The sequence below is a fragment of the Ambystoma mexicanum genome, chromosome 10 (genome assembly GCF_040938575.1).
Source record: "Ambystoma mexicanum isolate Mex_15411 chromosome 10, UKY_AmexF1_1, whole genome shotgun sequence".
Lineage (NCBI taxonomy): Eukaryota > Metazoa > Chordata > Amphibia > Caudata > Ambystomatidae > Ambystoma > Ambystoma mexicanum.
The window spans coordinates 520899511-520916719 of NC_090932.1; the positions used below are offsets into that span (position 1 = coordinate 520899511).

Consider the following 17209-nt stretch of genomic DNA (forward strand, 5'->3'; position numbering starts at 1 on the left):
AAAAAGCCCAAGCATGCATGACTAGGTCGATTCCACGTCCAACATCACTCCCCCACCAGCCAGTTTCGTTTTAACCTCATCCCAAAACCTGTGCACTTCCGGGCAAGCCCAAAACATGTGTAGCAGCCCCGCATTCACCTCCCCACACCTGGGGCATTGCTGCGTAGCCGGTCCCCCAAACTTTGCAATTTTCCCAGGAGTCAGATAAGCCCTATGGGTAACGTACAAGTGAAGTTGTTGGAATCTCGCGTTCCGGGACACCTTTTTATGATATCTCTGGGCCCACTCCCATTGCCCGTCTGTCATGGGTCCTCCCACCTCCTCTTCCCAATCTTGTCTCAATTGGAGCAATTCCTTCCCAGCCCTTACTCGCAGGAGCTCGTATATCCTCGATATTTCGTGCCCCCCCTCCGATACATCAAACATAGTTTCCAGGGAGGCGTCAGGATCCTCCGCAAGCACTGTCTCAGGCCATCTTTCTCTAGTCTTTTTCACAAGCCTAGCGTAAGTTATATATTGGCCACCATGCACCCCCGTCTCTTCCTGCAACCTCTGAAAGTCCAATGCCTCCCCGTCCTGCCATATGTCTCCGAGGGTGGCCAGGCCTACCTGTTCCCAGTATCTACGGACCGATTCAAGTAGTTGATAGTCGCTCCCGCACAGCGCCACCAGTGGGGCCTGTTGGGAGTACGGCTCCGAATCCCCCATCATCCTCCATGTCCTTTGCCAGATCTCCCAGCCCAGCCTCAGCAGCCGCCCCCTGCCCACCAGCGTGTCCCTACGCAACCACACCACTTCCTTCAAAAAGTATGGGGCTGAGTCCCCACGCAGAAGCCTAGCCTCTGCCGAGTCTTCGGCCGAAAGCCTCCTGGCCACATACAGCAGCTGCCCCGCTAGGTAATAGAGTTCGAAATTTGGCAGGCCTATACCCCCCTTGTCACACGGGTTCTGGAGCTTCCACAGAGCCACCCTGTTCCTGGAGCTACCCCATACGAAACCCCTACACACGCTATGAAGTTTCACAAATAGGCGCCTGGGTATCAAAAACGGGACATTCACGAAAAAGTGCAAGAGTCTAGGCAGGACCACCATCTTGAGCAAGGCCGCTCTCCCCATCATAGTCAGGGGCAATCTAGCCCAAAACACCATGCTGTTCTTGATCCCCTCTATCGCTTTTTCCGTGTTATGTTTGTGTTCCGCCTCGATCCTGTGGTAAATATTTACTCCCAAATACCTAAATGTCTCAATCTGCCACGGTATTGGCAGGATAGGCAGCCTCTGTAACGGCACATTCCAATATCTGCCCAAAGGAAACAGACTAGACTTTCTAGGGTTCACCGATATGCCCGAAAGGGTGGCGTACCGTTCCATTACCTCCAACACATACTGCAGATTTTCTTCCGGATAATGCAAATAAAGAAGCATGTCATCTGCATATAGTGATATCAGGTGCCTACCACTTACAGTACTTATGCCCACCTCCCCATATTGTTGTCGCAGGGATATTGCCAACGGCTCTAATGCTAATATATATAGCATGGGTGACCAGGGGCATCCCTGTCTGGTCCCCCTGCTAAATTGCCAGGTGTCTGAGACTGTGGACCCCGTTTTGACTCTCGCCATCGGGGTGCTGTAGAACAACTGGACCCACCTGAGGTATCCAGGTCCCATTCCGTATCCCCTCAGGACCGCTTTCAGCCAGGGCCATTTTACCGAGTCGAAGGCTTTGACCGCGTCTAACGACACTATGGCCAACTCGCCCGTATCCTCCTCAGTTTGGTCAATGATATGGTGTAGCCTCCTATGGTTATCGGTGATGTTCCTGTCTGGAACATATCCCGTCTGATCTGGGTGTATCAACTTCCCAATCACCTTCTTCAGCCTATTAGCCAGCACTGCTGTAAGTATTTTGCTGTCCTGGTTGAGCATGGACAACGGTCTGTAAGACCCACACTCCACGACCGGCTTACCTGGTTTCAAGAGTGGGATGATCACAGCCTCGCGGAGGGACAATGGGAGTTCCCCCTGCTCATAGGCCTTGTTGAAAGTGGCAAGCAGTGGCTGGAGTAGCCCCTGCTTATATGTTTTATAAAACTCACTAGGCAACCCATCCGAACCAGGTACCTTGCATGTGGGCAGATTCTGAATCACCACCTCCAGCTCATCCAAGGTGACCGGTGCGTCTAACTCCGCGCGTTCTAGGTCGTCCAGGGTGGGCAACTCTATGTCCTCCAATGTGTCCAGTATGTCTTGACACATATCCTCCCCCGTGTCCTCGTACAAGTGTCTGTAAAACTTGAGGAACTCCTTGTTTACCCCCTCTTGGGTGTTGCAGATGCAACCTCCTTCATCTCTAATCTCACTGATCACTGAGCCGGGGGTCTCACTCTTATATAGCCAGGCCAGCAATCTGCCCGACTTGTCGCCCCTGCGTGTATCCTCTCCGTGTATTTCCTATAATTGAGTCTGCACAGCCTATCCCAAAGTGCACTGCAGGACAACCGTAGCTCTTTTATCTTGGTTCTGTTATCATGGGCAGTGTTCTCGCAACGTGTGAGATCTTCCAGCTCCCTTTCCGCTTCTTGGAGTTCCTTTTCTATACCCCCCTGGAGCCCTTTAGCTTTGGAAATGGCTACCCCACGCACAACCACCTTGAACGCTTCCCACAGTGTGCCCACAGAACGTACGTTTCCCGTATATATATCAAAATATTCTTCAATGGCATCCCTCAGACCCTCCCGGAACCCCTCGTCCTGCAGAGCCTCGGTCCTGAGTCTCCATGTTGGGATCTGCGGTCTTGGGGGCTGGTGTCTCCACTCTACTACCAAGGGCGAGTGGTCAGATAATACTCGGGCCTTGTATTGCGCTCCCACTATGTCTCCCACTATCTCGGCCGTTACAAAAATATAATCTAGCCTTGTGTGCAAATCATGTGGCGCTGCGTAGTGTGAATATTGCCTATCCATAGGATGCAACCTTCTCCACACATCCTCTAGGCCTAGGTCTTTCAGTAAGGTTCCCAGCGCTTTAGCCGCCGGCGCCGTTTTCCCTGCCCTGTCCATTGACCTGTCCATCCTGTGATTCAGGGTACAATTAAAGTCCCCCCCCCACACCACCGTACCCCCTGCCAGGGGGCCAAGTTTACTGTAAAGGGTCCTAAAATAAGCCGCTGTCGTTATTGGGGGCGTACAAATTTATGATATGCACTTGTAACGCTCACCTGATTCCCACGGAGGCGTCGACCTGTTCTGGACTGTTATGACCTCTTCTAAGGTGATGCGACGGACTGGACCGGACCCCCAGACCTCGCCTGTCTGGCCCGTAGAATAATCCTTCTGTAGATGGAAAAGGGGATTAACTGTCTGCTGGATAATGTGCCGGATTCCCCCCCTTCCCCCTCTCACACTCCTCGAACCCCCTCCGTGATTCCCCGTAGAGTCTCACCTTAGAGTCTGAAAGGACGAGCTCTCCGTCCTGCTTCCGATGCAGGGGCGCGTTGATTTCCAGTTACTTCACTGGATATCGGGTTTGGTGAGTATTCAACTCTGCTTGACTTTTCCGATATGAGGCCGTAAGTATTCAGTTGCAAAAGTTCAAGCCTTAATTGTCCGTTGTCCTTTTCTCTATTTCAGATGCAGGATGAAGAATCCGCGTAGAGGAATGGATTCGCCGAAGGTAAACTCTGGTGAGTCTTTTTGATGGATGGTTCCCTTAGTGATCTTACTTTCACCCACTAATGCGTGTGTCTTTTTCCCCTTAGGGGCCGGGGTACGGAAGTGCCAAAGAAGCGGTGCCGACCCGAGGCGAGGAAAGATTGTCCCAACAATAATCAGGTAAGTCTTAGGTGGAAGAATCAGGCCTTCCTCAATCTGTTCCTTCGCTCACCTTTGTTTTGTCTCTTTTTCTCCTTAGGCGCTGAAAGGCGACGGATGGTGCCAATGGTCGCTGAAGAGCCCGAGGGCGTCTCGTAGAGGTGAGTGGAACGCGGCACTGCAGCGAGCGATGCGATGCGCTTCTAAAAATAATGTCTTTTCTCAGGATCGTCGGAGTGATGGTTCCGGACTCCGGATGGAGGTAGGTAAAGTTCAATTATTCACCTTTCTCTCCTTTCCTTCCTTTTCAGGTGTTCCAGGTTGCAGGCGGGCGTGGCTGGAGCCAGGATGCAGGAGCAGACACGGTGAGCGTCCAGCTGCTAGATGCAGAACAACGCGAAGCGTGAGCTGCTGTCTGGGCGTGGTTTAAATAGCCCCCAAAGTAGTTCCAGGTAAGTATTCTTCCTCAGCCACGCCCGAGTGGTAAAATAGTCCCATAGGTAAAATAGTCCCTTTCAGACCTCAAGGAGGTCTGGATCCGGCAGCATGGTCTGCATCAGGTAAGTCCATCCAAGCACTCCCATATTGAGCCTGGCGCCTATGGTGCCAGGACTGATGCCTTCTATGAGCCTGGCGCTGACAATGTCCAAAGAGCCCCTATAAGGGGTTGCTGGGTCCCTCCCTGGGGACATGATGTCTGCTTTCGGGGACGCTGGGCCTGAACTGGCTTCCCGGGAGTAGGCATCATGACAGCACTTCCCTGCTTTAGACCCGTTACCACCACCATTCTACCCTCCGGGTCTACCGTAGAGCCAAGCACCCGAAACAGCACATGCGGCGCCACCCAAGTAATAACCCCTCTAGCGTACGCCGAGTACGCAGGACCCACAACATTGCCCTTCCATTTCCTCCTGACCACCTCCAGCTTCTCCCTAGTGAGGTGGGTCTCCTGCAGCAGGGCTATGTCTATACGCATCCTCTTTAAGTACAGCATCACTTTATTTCGTTTCAGATAGCTGTTAAGGCCCCGTACATTCCAGGTCACAACTTTGAGATTACCCAATGCCATCTGTTCGGACTATCCCCATCCTAACCCTTCCCTTAATGCTCCCCTTGCTAGTTCGTTTTCCGGCTCTCTCCCTACTATTTACAAACAAAACCCCCCTTCCCCATCCCCCAAACCCACACCACAGCACACAACTCCCCCCCCCCCCCCCTCTCCCTACCAACCCTCAACAGTTGCCCAGCTCCATCCCTGGATATCAGGCCTACCCACGTCTGGACCTGTCTCGTATCCGAGAACAAGGACCCCGCAGGGCGTCACCAATCTAACAGTGACCCAACTAAATATACTACTATTGGGTTCAGAGGGTGCTTCTCAGGAGCTCCCGGACATCTATTTAGGAGAAATGCGTCCAACGGCAGATTCCGTGACTTCCTCCCCACAAGCACAATACCATTCTATATTCCAGTCCCAGTGTCATGACTATGGCACCATGGGTGCCTCCGCAACGTGCTACTTATCTCCAGCCGCTTCCATCTGGACATCCGGTTCCTGAGGTCGACCCTGCATATCCAGCCAATCCATCCCTTCAGTTGGCGTCTTGAAGAAAAGGGATCTGTTCTTGTAAAACACCTTTAACCTGGCAGGGTAGAGCAACATGTAGCGATGGCCTGCTTCTCTAAGCCTCCTTTTCACCGATCCGAAGTTCTTCGACTACGCTGTACAAGCAGCGTATAGTCTGGATACGCCGTTATTTTCGCTGACCCCCTTTCTATCGTTCCTCCTTTCTGGAAAAATTCGAGAATCTTCTCGTGGTCACGATAATTCAAGATCTTCGCGATCAGCAGCCGCGGGGGGCTCCTGGGGCCGGTCTCCTGGTCAAGGCCCTATGCGCCCTTTCAACCGTGAACCCCTGGGTCAACTCCTCGCCTGTAATCTCCTGCAAAAACATGGTTTCAACGTATTCAGTGGGGTTCGGTCCTTCCATCCCTTCCGGTACACTCACCATGCGAATGTTATTGCGTCTGGCGCGCTCCTCTGCTTGTTCTGCTCTGTCCTCCAGATTGCCTACTCGTTGCATGAGGGCATGGAGCTCCTTAGCATGTGCAGCGCACGCCTCCGTGTTCGGGGCCAACTCCTTCTCCAGTGCCCCAGTGCGCTCCGCAATCGTTCGCACGTCCTGCCTCAGCTGGTTCACCTCTTCCTGGACCGCTCCGATCTTGAGGTTCAGGCCCTCTTGCAGCTCTTTCATGGCTATGCCCAACTTCGTTTCCCAGGCTACCTTCAAGTCAGCAATTGCTGCCAGCACCTCCTGGATAGTACCCGGTGGGTCCGCCACCGCCACAGGGGTCTCTTTACTTTTGCCCACCTTCGCGCCCGGGGGCGCCTTGGCGTAGGCCTCCATCGTGGGCTGCTTGATCCGGGGTTGCACCACTTTGGAGGACATCCTGCTGCGTCAGTTGGGCAAGACCCTGCCGTGCTTCTCTTCACACCACTGTCCGCGTGGTCACAAACCACCCACTGCTGTCCAAACCTGCGCCTGTCCGCCGCATGCGCCCAGGATGGGCTAGGCATCAAAGGATCAACAGAAAGTCTTAAATCAGCCCGCTCGGCTGATCCGTGCCGACGTTCCAAGGCGCAGGCCCGGCGTGATCAGGCCAATGCACACTCATATGGTGTGCTGTGTCCGTGTTGGACCCTATGGTGTCACAGCATCCATTTCACTCCGTGTCTCCAAGGGGGGGCCCAGCGCACCCCACAGCGCCCACGACTGCCCTCCTCTCATGCAACCCAGCCCGAGGGTATCCAGAAAGCACTGTAGATCAGCCTCAGTCTGTCGGCAGTCTCAATGGGGTTTTTCCCTTCTCAGAGTAGGTTCGCAGTGCCAAGGAGCCTGCAGCAGCAGCCGCTCCCACGATTTCACCGCTCACAGGGTCTGCGGCTACTTTGTTGCCGATGCAACAATCACGCGGCCTTTCCCCTCCGGCGCTGCCACAATGTGTCTTCCTGGGCGCCAGCAGCGTTCCAACGACTCCGCCGCGGGCCCAGTCACGGCTGGCAGTTCGCTCGGCAGGATCCTGTGCCCTTACAGCCCGTGGGTTAAATCCACTTCAGGTTCGTGCGTCCTCCGTCGTGCGCTCTCCCAGCGCGCTCTCTCCGCTTCCCAGTCCGCCCGCGGGCGATAATCGCGGAGTTCACCGCAGGAGCCTTGCCAGTCCTAGACGGACGATTGCAGCGGCGCTCTTGCGATCTCTGCCATCTCCTTTCTTACATACGCCATTTTGTCCTTGTCCCCGATCCGGGACCCGCGGCAGACAAATAGGGATAGTTCGGGATCCGAGCCTTCTACACTCACCAGACTTTCAACGGGTGTCGCCTCCATGTTCACACGCATGAATGTAATTTTCCAGCGCCAGCTGGTCGCCGCACGCGCCCCGCTCCCACAGGATCATCTCAGGATCAACGGAGCTCCACACGAACACGACCCTCTACATGGCCGTCCAAGCCACGCCCCCAGAAAAGGTAAAGTTGCCATTAACTTTACTTTAATCACTTTAAACCACAGACCCAGTACACCCCATCTTACATGGAGTATTGGAAAGGGTTAACTCTTATCCCTTTTTGTCTGTGCCTCTTGGAGCATTGTTTCGCTCCCTTTACATTATTTTGGCTACGGCTGGGTTTATTCCACATTTGTTTTTGTTAGTCTTTCTCATGTTTTTCTCTGCGCGCCAAACCGGGGATGATTCCTTTGTTTGCTGTCTTTTCGCTAGCTTCTGCACAGAAGCCCTCCTCAAGGCGCCTGAAAGTCTAGGAAGGCAGGATGTGAGGGGGGGGGGGTCTTTGGACCCCTGCCATGGGTTCCCTTGGTAACCCAAGTCACACTCCTGTTTGATTGGCTGAGGGGACTGTCCTTGTGATTGACAGCCAGGCTGTATGAATGGGGGAAACTGCATAAAGAGCAGGTCTCTGGAACTGGAAAGGCAGAGTCACCACTGGAACGAAAGAACCAACAAGTAACTGGAAGAAAAGGACCCCTACAACGACTGACCGCCCAGCGAAGCCCTGCTGCAGGCCCGAATCTTCAGAATCCGACGACCGAGAAGATCCTCCAGGAAACTTCTTCCCTTGAGCTGGTGGGACCAACCAGTTCGCCCAAACTGCAAGCCAGGACCCCCTCCTCTGGTCGAATTCGCTGTACAAAGCTAAAGTGGGCCGGATAGCCAGGAAGGTCGGACCCTGCTTGGGTTTTAAGGAGCGCACCTTTTATTCATTGTTTTGCTCTGCTGCTGGTTTCTTCCATAAGTGGCGCAGGACACTCCAGTCTTCCTACTTCGTGTCAGTCCGACAGTCGCTTCTGGAACTGTGAGCCTGCAGGAACCACCAGGAACGTCCGCCTCAGCTACAGCTTCCTCTCCGTTTTAAGGTACTGTGCAAATCCGGTTGTCCGTTTCGTTCAACCGCAGTGAAAGTGTTTGAAATCTTTCTCCAATCCAAGTGCTTGTCCTTCTCTTCTCTTCTCTTCTCTTTGAGCTAACTTTTCTATCAACCAACCTCGTCCGGAATCTGTGCCATGAACTTTACCGCAAACTACCCTGAACTGTGATCTTGAGCAAATGACTTTTGACCCATTGACTTTGGCCTTAAGCCTTTTCTAGCTGATCTCCTCACTGAAGTTCCTCTTGTTCAATTGCCCTGAGTACTTACCTGTTGGTTTGAGTTAATTTCTAATAACTTTGTCTTTCCCTCCTTTTTAAATTGCTGGAGTGCCATTTCGCTCCCACTTCATTTTGTGAGCTTAACTTGTCTGGAATTTGAGGGAAGTGGTGTGGTGTATTTATGATTGTGATTTTTAACCTGCTTATAATAGTGAAATGTTATACAACTGTTGAGAAAATAAATATATATTCTTTTACTTAGAAACCTTGAGTCAGTGTTTGCCTGAATCATAGTAATTGCTGTCCTTTGTGTAACTATTTGATACTGCTCGCTTACTCTTGAGATAAGTCTGGCTGCTCTGCTACTGCTACCTGCTACCACTTTAACTGTGTAGTACAGGCTTGTACCAAAGGTGAAATTGTACTGTCACTTGTAGTCTTAATTGTGTGTGGTGTTCCCAAAGGGTACTGCTTATAATTCTGCCTAACAACTTCGCAATTCTATTGCCAAACAGACAGGACATAGTGCTGGGACCAACTGGAGAACTCCACACACTGGTTCAAACAGGGAACCTGAATCTGATAGCATGGGTGATTTCAGAAGATCCTGGGCCAAGCCTGGTCTTTCGGGAACAGCTCAAGAATGTATCAAAGAATCATGGGCCCCGGGGACAGGGAAGGCTAATAGTGGCATGGTGCAAATGGAGTAATTGGTGCATGGAGAGGGAAGTTCATCCCATATGAACGGATGTGATTCACGTGGTGAATTTTTTAGCAGCCCAGGCAGCGCAAGCCAAGGCATAAAGAACAATTAACACTTACAGATCAGCAATTTCTGCCGGTCACGAGTATATAGAAGGAAAACCGGTGGAGGAACACGCATTGATCTGTAGGTTACTGAAGGGAGTCAAATACATGAGACCACCAGCTCCAAGATAGTCACGCCTCTGGGAGGTGAGTGTGGTGTTGAGGATGCTTGAGTCCTGGCCGGACAACGAAATCTATCTAGGAAAGCTCTATGGGTGAAACTGACTACATTATTGTGTTTAATCTCTTGTAAGATAGTGACAGAGGTTAGAGCTTTAGAGGTAGACAGAAAATCTTTTTCTCCCACAGGAGTTATATTTTACATAGAAAGGAGGACGAAGACAGGAATTAAGACCGTAGAGTAAATGGCTTTCCCTGAAAGGCCCAGATTATCCACAGTTAGGTGTCTGAAGGCTTATGAGGCCATGGCAGATCGGGTGAGACCTGCAGGAGAATCTCAGCTGTTGATAGCAGTGAGAAAGCCTGGATTATTCTACCCATTCAATCGCTATTAGTGTATGAATGATAACAAGACTTCTATCGATAGATTGTTGTGAATATTGGAAATGTCAAGTATTGTTATTATATGCGATTGCCCACCCATTCAAGAAGAGTTGTTTCATTGGGGTTTATATTTTTTGACAGGGGCAGAGAATAAGCCAGCGGCCTCATAAGGAATGTTCAGGATAATAAAAGGAGAGAAGACGTGTACCGGTTGGGGTGCAAGTTATTCAGAGGTCGATCAGCGGCAGAAAGAGAAGGAATCACGGAAGTTAACAGGGTTCATGTGGAAAGGTTGAACGTGATTGGACTAGAAAAAAACATGTGTTGATACAAACCTATGAAAAACAAACTACAGATAACATTTTTATTCTTGGGCTGTGTAGTTCATTATGTTTCATTAAGTTTGTTGTTTCATTATGTTTAATTGTGTTGCTGCTCGTGAAGTAAAGAAAATAATTGAGCATAATCTTTCGCCTTCGAGGCTTTATTAGAATCATGACTTTCTATAACGAATGTGTTGAAATCTGTATTTTGAATTGCACCCCCTCTGCATTCCCAGTCTGTTTCCCTTCCCAGATTTTACCCTGATAACATTTTGAAACTTTTTAGGGAAATTAGTTGAGGGTTTCTTTTGTTTTACCTTTTTAAGATGCAATTTCTAATGTTGGGATGATCAGCCAAGGGTCCAGTCAGGCAGGTGTCATTCCATCGGCAAAACCCTCAATTCACGTGTCTAGCTTGGAAGTCAATTCTACTGTGCAAACTGGACATCATCCATCTATGGGCTGCTCTGGCTTCCTTCTTTCGATGGATTAAACAAAAATGTGTCAAAGTGCACACCAGATTTAAACCAACTTTGTTTGATTAAACAATTATGAGATGCTTGGGTGCCGGGGGATAATAGTAGTCCTGACACGTAGACTACAAGAGCCAAAGAAATGGTGTCATTACGTTACTATGGTGTCGATTACTTTACTAGTTACGTCATGGAAACATGCGCCCCCTTTTTTTACCAGTCCTCTGGGTGTTTAATATTTGAATCAATGTGTGAGTCTGTGCTGAATAAAAAGTGTCCCTTTTTTTATTATTCACATCATACACTTGTCAGCATGTGTTTAATACGTAGGCTACGTTCTCCAGCATGGGGTCTGGCGTGGATTCACATGCTCTTGAATATTCCCAGTCAGGCTGGGAATCCTCGGTAAAGAAAAAATCAGTTTCAGTTTCGTTTCTGAACTGTCTTGCTACTAATAACCAATCACTGGTCACTGGGTCATACTGCCCCCACCCAATGACTACCCTCTACCTAAGCCCCTCCTCTGGCAGCCATCTTCAGATTTTTACCGCACATTCAAGTGTTGGGAGTCCTCGTGCTTAGCTCTCGAGCTTTTACTGCGTATTGTGTTTTTTCAAAGAGTTTACTCTTATTTTTTCAGTCAAATCAAGCCTCAAGCTCCACCGATTCATCTTCTGTTTTCGGAAATCTCTATGCCCCGCAAGGACGAATTTTCATCGAATTTCACTTCTTGGAGGATTCCGGAAGATCTTTGAGGTCTACCCCGCGTGGAAATGGCCGAACACAAAGGAGACTCGATGCCTGATGGATCCAAGCTGTTTAGGATCTGCCCAGGATGTGGACTACAGAACATCTTCAAGGAGGATGAGATCTCCCGGTGCCTCTACTGCCTGCACTCCGTCAAGTCGCACGTGGAGGAGGACTGTGCGTTCTGCAAGGACATGTCCATCCGTACCATGAAGGACCGTCGACAAGGAACGGCAGATTGACGAACCGGAGGACACCACGCCGCTGCTGATGCACCCGTCGCAACCGCTGCAACCACCGACTGACAGGTCGGGGGACATCTTGCTAGCCCTGCACAACCCTGTGTTCATAAATAAGAACAAGGATGCCTTTGCCTCCGGCGGACGATCCAGCGGCACCTAGACCGTCGGGAAGCTCTACACCCAATCAGAGGCGAGTCCATCCGCCCCCACCCTTCCATCCTTCACCTCTATCACCTCCTCCGAGGGACGAGACGGAGACGGCAGGGACAGATGATGGCGGCGACAACGACGGAACAGATCTCCCGTTGCCCCCACCCCGGGCTTCTCCTCACAACGAAATTGGCTTGTTTCACGCCATGATCACTAGGGCCTCAGAGCTTTTTTCAGCTATGCCCCGAGGAGCAGAAGAAGGAGGCATTCCTTTATCAGCGACGAGAGGCCAAGAGGAAGACCGTGCTCTCGGTCCCGCTGTTGGACGGCATCTGGGACGAGGCGCTGGCCTTCCTGAAGAACCCCTCCTCAGCCCTGGCGAAGAGAGACCGGTACGAGAAGAAGTACCGGGTCTCAAACTCGGCACCAATGTACCTCAGAGCGCAGCCATTCCCGGACTCAGTGGTCTCTGCGGCTGCCAAGAAGAAATCTGCTGGGACGACGGCGTTGACTTCCACTTACCCGCTGGACGGCGAGGGGAAGAAGCTGGATACCATGGGGGACATCTGATCACTTCGTCGGCGGCGACGACCATTAAGGCGCCCAACACTCTCGCTATCCGGGCCCGCTACGATAGGGAGCTGTGGTTTAAAATCGCCCCCCAGCTGGACTTCCTCCCAGACAAGAGGGCAGAGGCCCTTGAAATCTTACAAGAAGGCGAGGAGGCTTTGGACCACGCCATCACGGTGGCGACAAACCTCGCCAACACCGGCTTCCGCCAGATGGGCAACAGCGTTTTCCTTTGCTGGCGTGGCTGGCTCAGGGCCACTGACTTCCGTCAGGACGTACAGACGAGGGTACTGGACATGCCCTTCGACGAGAACAACTTGTTTGGCAAACCAGTGGATGAGTCACTGCAGGCCATCAAGGCAGACGCCGAGATGGCCCGTGTCTTGGGCACGCTCCATCAGCGACGGCTGTCCTTTCGGCCCTCCGGAGGTAAGTCACAAGGTGCCTGCAAAGGATTCGGCGGCAACGAGGCTGGTGGACATCATCGCCGCCAAGGGGCCCAAGGTGGTAAGGCCTCGGCGAAGCAGGACTGAACCAGCCGTGACGTCGGGCCCCCATCCGAGCACCCCTATGGGAGGCTGGCTGGCGAACTTCGTCGGTGTGTGGAAAGCCATCTCCACCGACCGTTGGGTGCTGGATGCCCTGGCCCACGGACACACTCTGGAGTTCCAAAGGAAGTCTCCCTGTTTTCCATCTGTGACCAGGAAAGAAAACCACATTCCTCAACTACTTCTGGAGGTACGAGCAATGCTGAAAAGAGCGCGATGGAGCTCGTCCCGAAGAGGCTCCGGGGCTCCGGAGTATACTTTCAGTACTTCCTCGTCCGAAAGAAGACTGGTGGCTGGCGGCCCATCCTAGATCACCGCTGCCTCAACAAATAAATAAAATCCCATAAATTCGGGATGGTCACCCTACAGCACTTGCTGGGACAGCTGGAAGAAGGGGACTTCCTGTCGTTGCTGGACCTGGAGGATGCCTACTTCCACATCCCCATACAAAAGGGACATCGAAAGTTTCTGTGCTTCATGGTCCAAAGGCAGCACTATCAGTTCAAGGCTCTGCCCTTCGGTTTGAAGTCGGCCCCTAGGGTCTTCACCAAGTGCCTTGCACCGGTGGCGGCATGGCTGCGCCTGCAGGGGTTCCACGTCTACCTCTATGTGGACGATTGACTCATACGAGCGAAGTCAAGGGAACTCGCTGTCGAACACACAGCGAGGACCGTCCGTCTGCTCACGGAACTGGGGTTCTCAATAAAGTATGAGAATTTCTGCTTGGTGCCATCGCAGGACGCTCTGTTCCTGGGAGCCAGGCTCAACGCGGTGGCGTGGCTGGCTTCACCGTCAGAGGAGAGGATAAAAGCCATCCCGGCCAAGGTACAATGGCTGTTGACCATTGCCAGGGTGAGGTCCATCAAGTCCCTGGTCAGCATGATGTCGTCATGCATCTACCTCGTTCGGCTGTGCAGGTTGCGGATGCGGCCGCTGCAGGAGTTCCTCGACGCCCGTTGGATACAAGTGGCAGGAAGCTTCAAAGACAAGATCGCCTTCAACAAGACTTTCCGTCGAGCGATCCGGTGGTGGGGCACCCGCGCGCATCTCGCATCCCGCATGGACTTGCAGACCCCAGCGCATCAGGAAACGGTGACGGACGCCTCCCTGGATGGATGGGGCGCGCACACCGGAGATCTCCATGCAAGAGGCCTTTGGCAACCGGAGGAGAGGTTGCTGCACATCACCGTCCTGGAGCTCTGGGCCAAGTTTTGGGCCCTCAGGTCCTTCCTTCCATCCCTCAAGGGCAAGGTGGTATGGGTCTTCACCGACAACACCACCACAATGTTCTACATTCGGAAGCAGGGTGGCACCAGATCCCCTGCTCTCTCCAGGGAAGCACAGGATCTGTGACACTAGGCTGTCGCCCAAGGGATGTTCCTGGTACCTTTTTACCTGGCAGGAGTGAAGAACACTGTCGCCGATTCACTCAGCAGGGAGATGTGCTCTTGCCACGAGTGGGAGCTTCGGCAAGCTCAAGTAGATCTCCTATTCCGATGATGGGGCAATACCCAGATCGATCTGTTTGCGACGGCAGGGAAGCATGGGGGATGCATTCTCCTTCCCCTGGGAGGGCATGTTCCTCTATGCGTTCTCACCGTTGCCATTGCTTCTGCGACTCATCAGTCAACTCAGACGGTCCCGGTGCAGGATGATCCTCATCGCACCGACGTGGCCGAGGCAGATATGGTACCCGGACCTTCTGGACATGTCATCGTCCCCTCCAGTTAAGCTTCCGACGGACGCAGATATTCTCACCAGGGAAGGAGGCGCGATCCTGCACCACGACCCAGGATCGCTGAACCTGCAGGCCTGGCTCCTGCAGCACTGGAGTTTGGAGGCTACGATATCCCAGCGGACTGCAAGGAGGTACTTGCCAAGGCCAAGGCTTCCTCGACTCTTAAGTGCTATGGACATAAATGGAAGAGGTTCTCTGTCTGGTGCCGTGCACAGAAGATCAACCCTCTACGGATTACGGCCCCTCAAGTGCTGCCATACTTGCTGTCGCTGGCCAAGGCGGGGCTGGCGCATGCCTCCATCAAAATTCATCTGGCGGCTATCTCCTGCTATACCAGAACTGCGGGGCGGTCGTCACTGTGGTCTCACCGCCTGCTGAAGGAGTTCATGAAAGGACTTTTCTGCTCGTTCACGCCGGTGAAGGCTCCGGCCCCAGCGTGGGAGCTCAATGTGGTGCTGACTAGGCTCATGGGTCCGCCATTCGAGCCATTGCATTCGGTGCCTCTGAAATTCCCATCGTGGAAGACGGCGTTTCTTGTGGCCATAACCTCCGCACGACGAGTGGCAGAGATTCAGTTTTCTTTCCGTCGCCTTTGTCACCGGCTGAGAGGACTTTGCACTCGCTGGATGTGGCTAGAGCGCTGAAGAGTGTTCGGAAGACATCACAGCTGTTTGCGAACTTTGGCCCTGTGAACCAAGGGAAGGCCCTCTCCAAGGCTTCCATTTCCAGATGGCTCTCCGGCTGCATCACGCACTATCACCGGTTGGCAAACCGACCGTTGCCTGGCCGTCCAAGAGCCAATTCGACCAGAGCGATCACTGCAACTACGGCGTTCCTGTCTGGTGTGCCCCTGCGGGACATCGGCAGGGCTGCTACGTGGAGGTCGATGCACACCTTCACGAACTTCTACTGCGTCCACCAGGATTCCAGGGAGGAGTCCAGAGTCTGCCAAGCAGTGCTGCACAACCTGTTGGCTTGAACGTGAGCCTCTAAGAGATGCTTAATGATTTGTTGAAATGCTTAATGTTGAGCCTTGCCACCTCCCGTGGTTGTGCATGTGTGGACTGCTATGTATTCTTGTATTAATGAGCATGTGAATCCATGCCATACCCCATGCTAGAGAATGAAAAAGTTACTTACCTGTAACTGTTCTCCAGCATGGGTCTGGCATGGATTTACATGCGAACCCTTCCGCCAACCCCTCTGCGGCTCTTCTCTTGGTCCTACTGCCACTTTACGTGCTACCAAATTTGAAGATGGCTGCCAGACGAGGGCCTTAGGTAGAGGGCAGTCGTTTGCGGGGGCAGCATGACCCAGAGACCAGTGATTGGTTATTAGTAGAAAGACAGTTCAGAAACGAAAGTGAAACTGATTTTTTCTTTGCTGAGGATTCCAGGCCTGACAACGGGGAATATTCATGAGCATGTGAATCCATGCCAGACCCATGCTGGAGAACAACAGTTACAGGTAAGTAACTTGTTCCTTATCACATACTCCATTCATTCACCGGTGTCACTATATCATTCATATCTCGTATTTGGTCTTTTACGAGCCTTTATGGTCAATAACTTTATGGAGATTTTCTTCACTTAATGACACCGTCTGGTCACGTTTGGTAACAAAGGTTCATTACTAATAGTCCTCTTTTGCTCTCCATTATTTGTTTGGTCGAATATTGGTATGGCACAGATTCACATAATGTCATCACAGAAAGACACATTATCATGTGATTGTGGATTCTATGTCAAGACACAGAGGCTTGTATCATGCTTCATAAACCAAACAACTTTACATCATCAAAAAATAAAAACCTTCAAAACTATATTTCCCATACAGTCTTTTGTATGCGAGTTTCATTTTTTTGATGTCCATGAACTAACAGAACACGTGATTCCTTCCTACAATAATCACCTATAATGTCCTTTATCCTCTTCAACACTCTAGATTCCTTCCTCTTTCTTTGCTGCTCGGCCAGCCAGTTAAGTACCTAGCGTTACGTTCATGCAATTGATATATACAGTGGTTTATTTGTTTAAGGTTAAGATAACGCGTTATAAAAGTGTAAGTGCAGCATGTGCGTAGCGTGTGTGCAGCATGTTAATAAGGTTTGGCGGAGCATGTTCGCAAGTTTAGGAATAAATGAGGAATTTGAATGCGACGGGACAAACGTTCCGGCGAACGCGTGTATGATAGAGGGCACTGCTGTCACGGAAGTTCGAGGAGCACAATGGTGACTCTATAAGGGCTCCGGTGCTCATCGTCAATTACTTCCTTTAGTGAGTGAGTTAGCCAGTCATAGTAGAGCCGCAGAGCAAAGAGTGGAAAGCAAATAGAATTCACGGAGTGAAATTGATCAAAGGAAGTCTTTTCAAAGCGGGGAGATAAGTAGGTCATGTCAGACCTGGGAAAAAGCATATTAACGATACCCTAGTACCACCTTGTGGCCATATAAGGCACAATAGCCTTTTGAAGCAGAAAAGGAGCTTTCCATCACACAAATAAGAGATACATTCTGCCCTAGAAGCATATTGAGACAGGTACAGGCCCAAGACACCTGGATTTACATACTGTGGCATTACTGCACCCTATACCTTGTCCTGTCCAGCTCAAGTGAGGAAGGCAGGGCTCAAGTG

At 51.6% G+C, this 17209-nt stretch overlaps 1 protein-coding gene across 3 annotated transcripts in view; it reads left to right on the top strand.

Annotated features, from left to right (window-relative positions):
• LOC138491537 (aquaporin-12-like) overlaps positions 1-17209 on the top strand; it is a 294433-nt gene that overhangs the window by 27421 nt on the left and 249803 nt on the right. For 2 of the 3 annotated variants that reach the window (XR_011276030.1, XR_011276031.1), the window contains exon 3: positions 9927-10076. The exons of the other annotated variant lie outside the window; for it this stretch is intronic. The gene's annotated coding sequence lies outside the window, so the exon portion shown is untranslated. The remainder of the gene's footprint in view (positions 1-9926; positions 10077-17209) is intronic. 3 annotated transcript variants of the gene reach the window in all.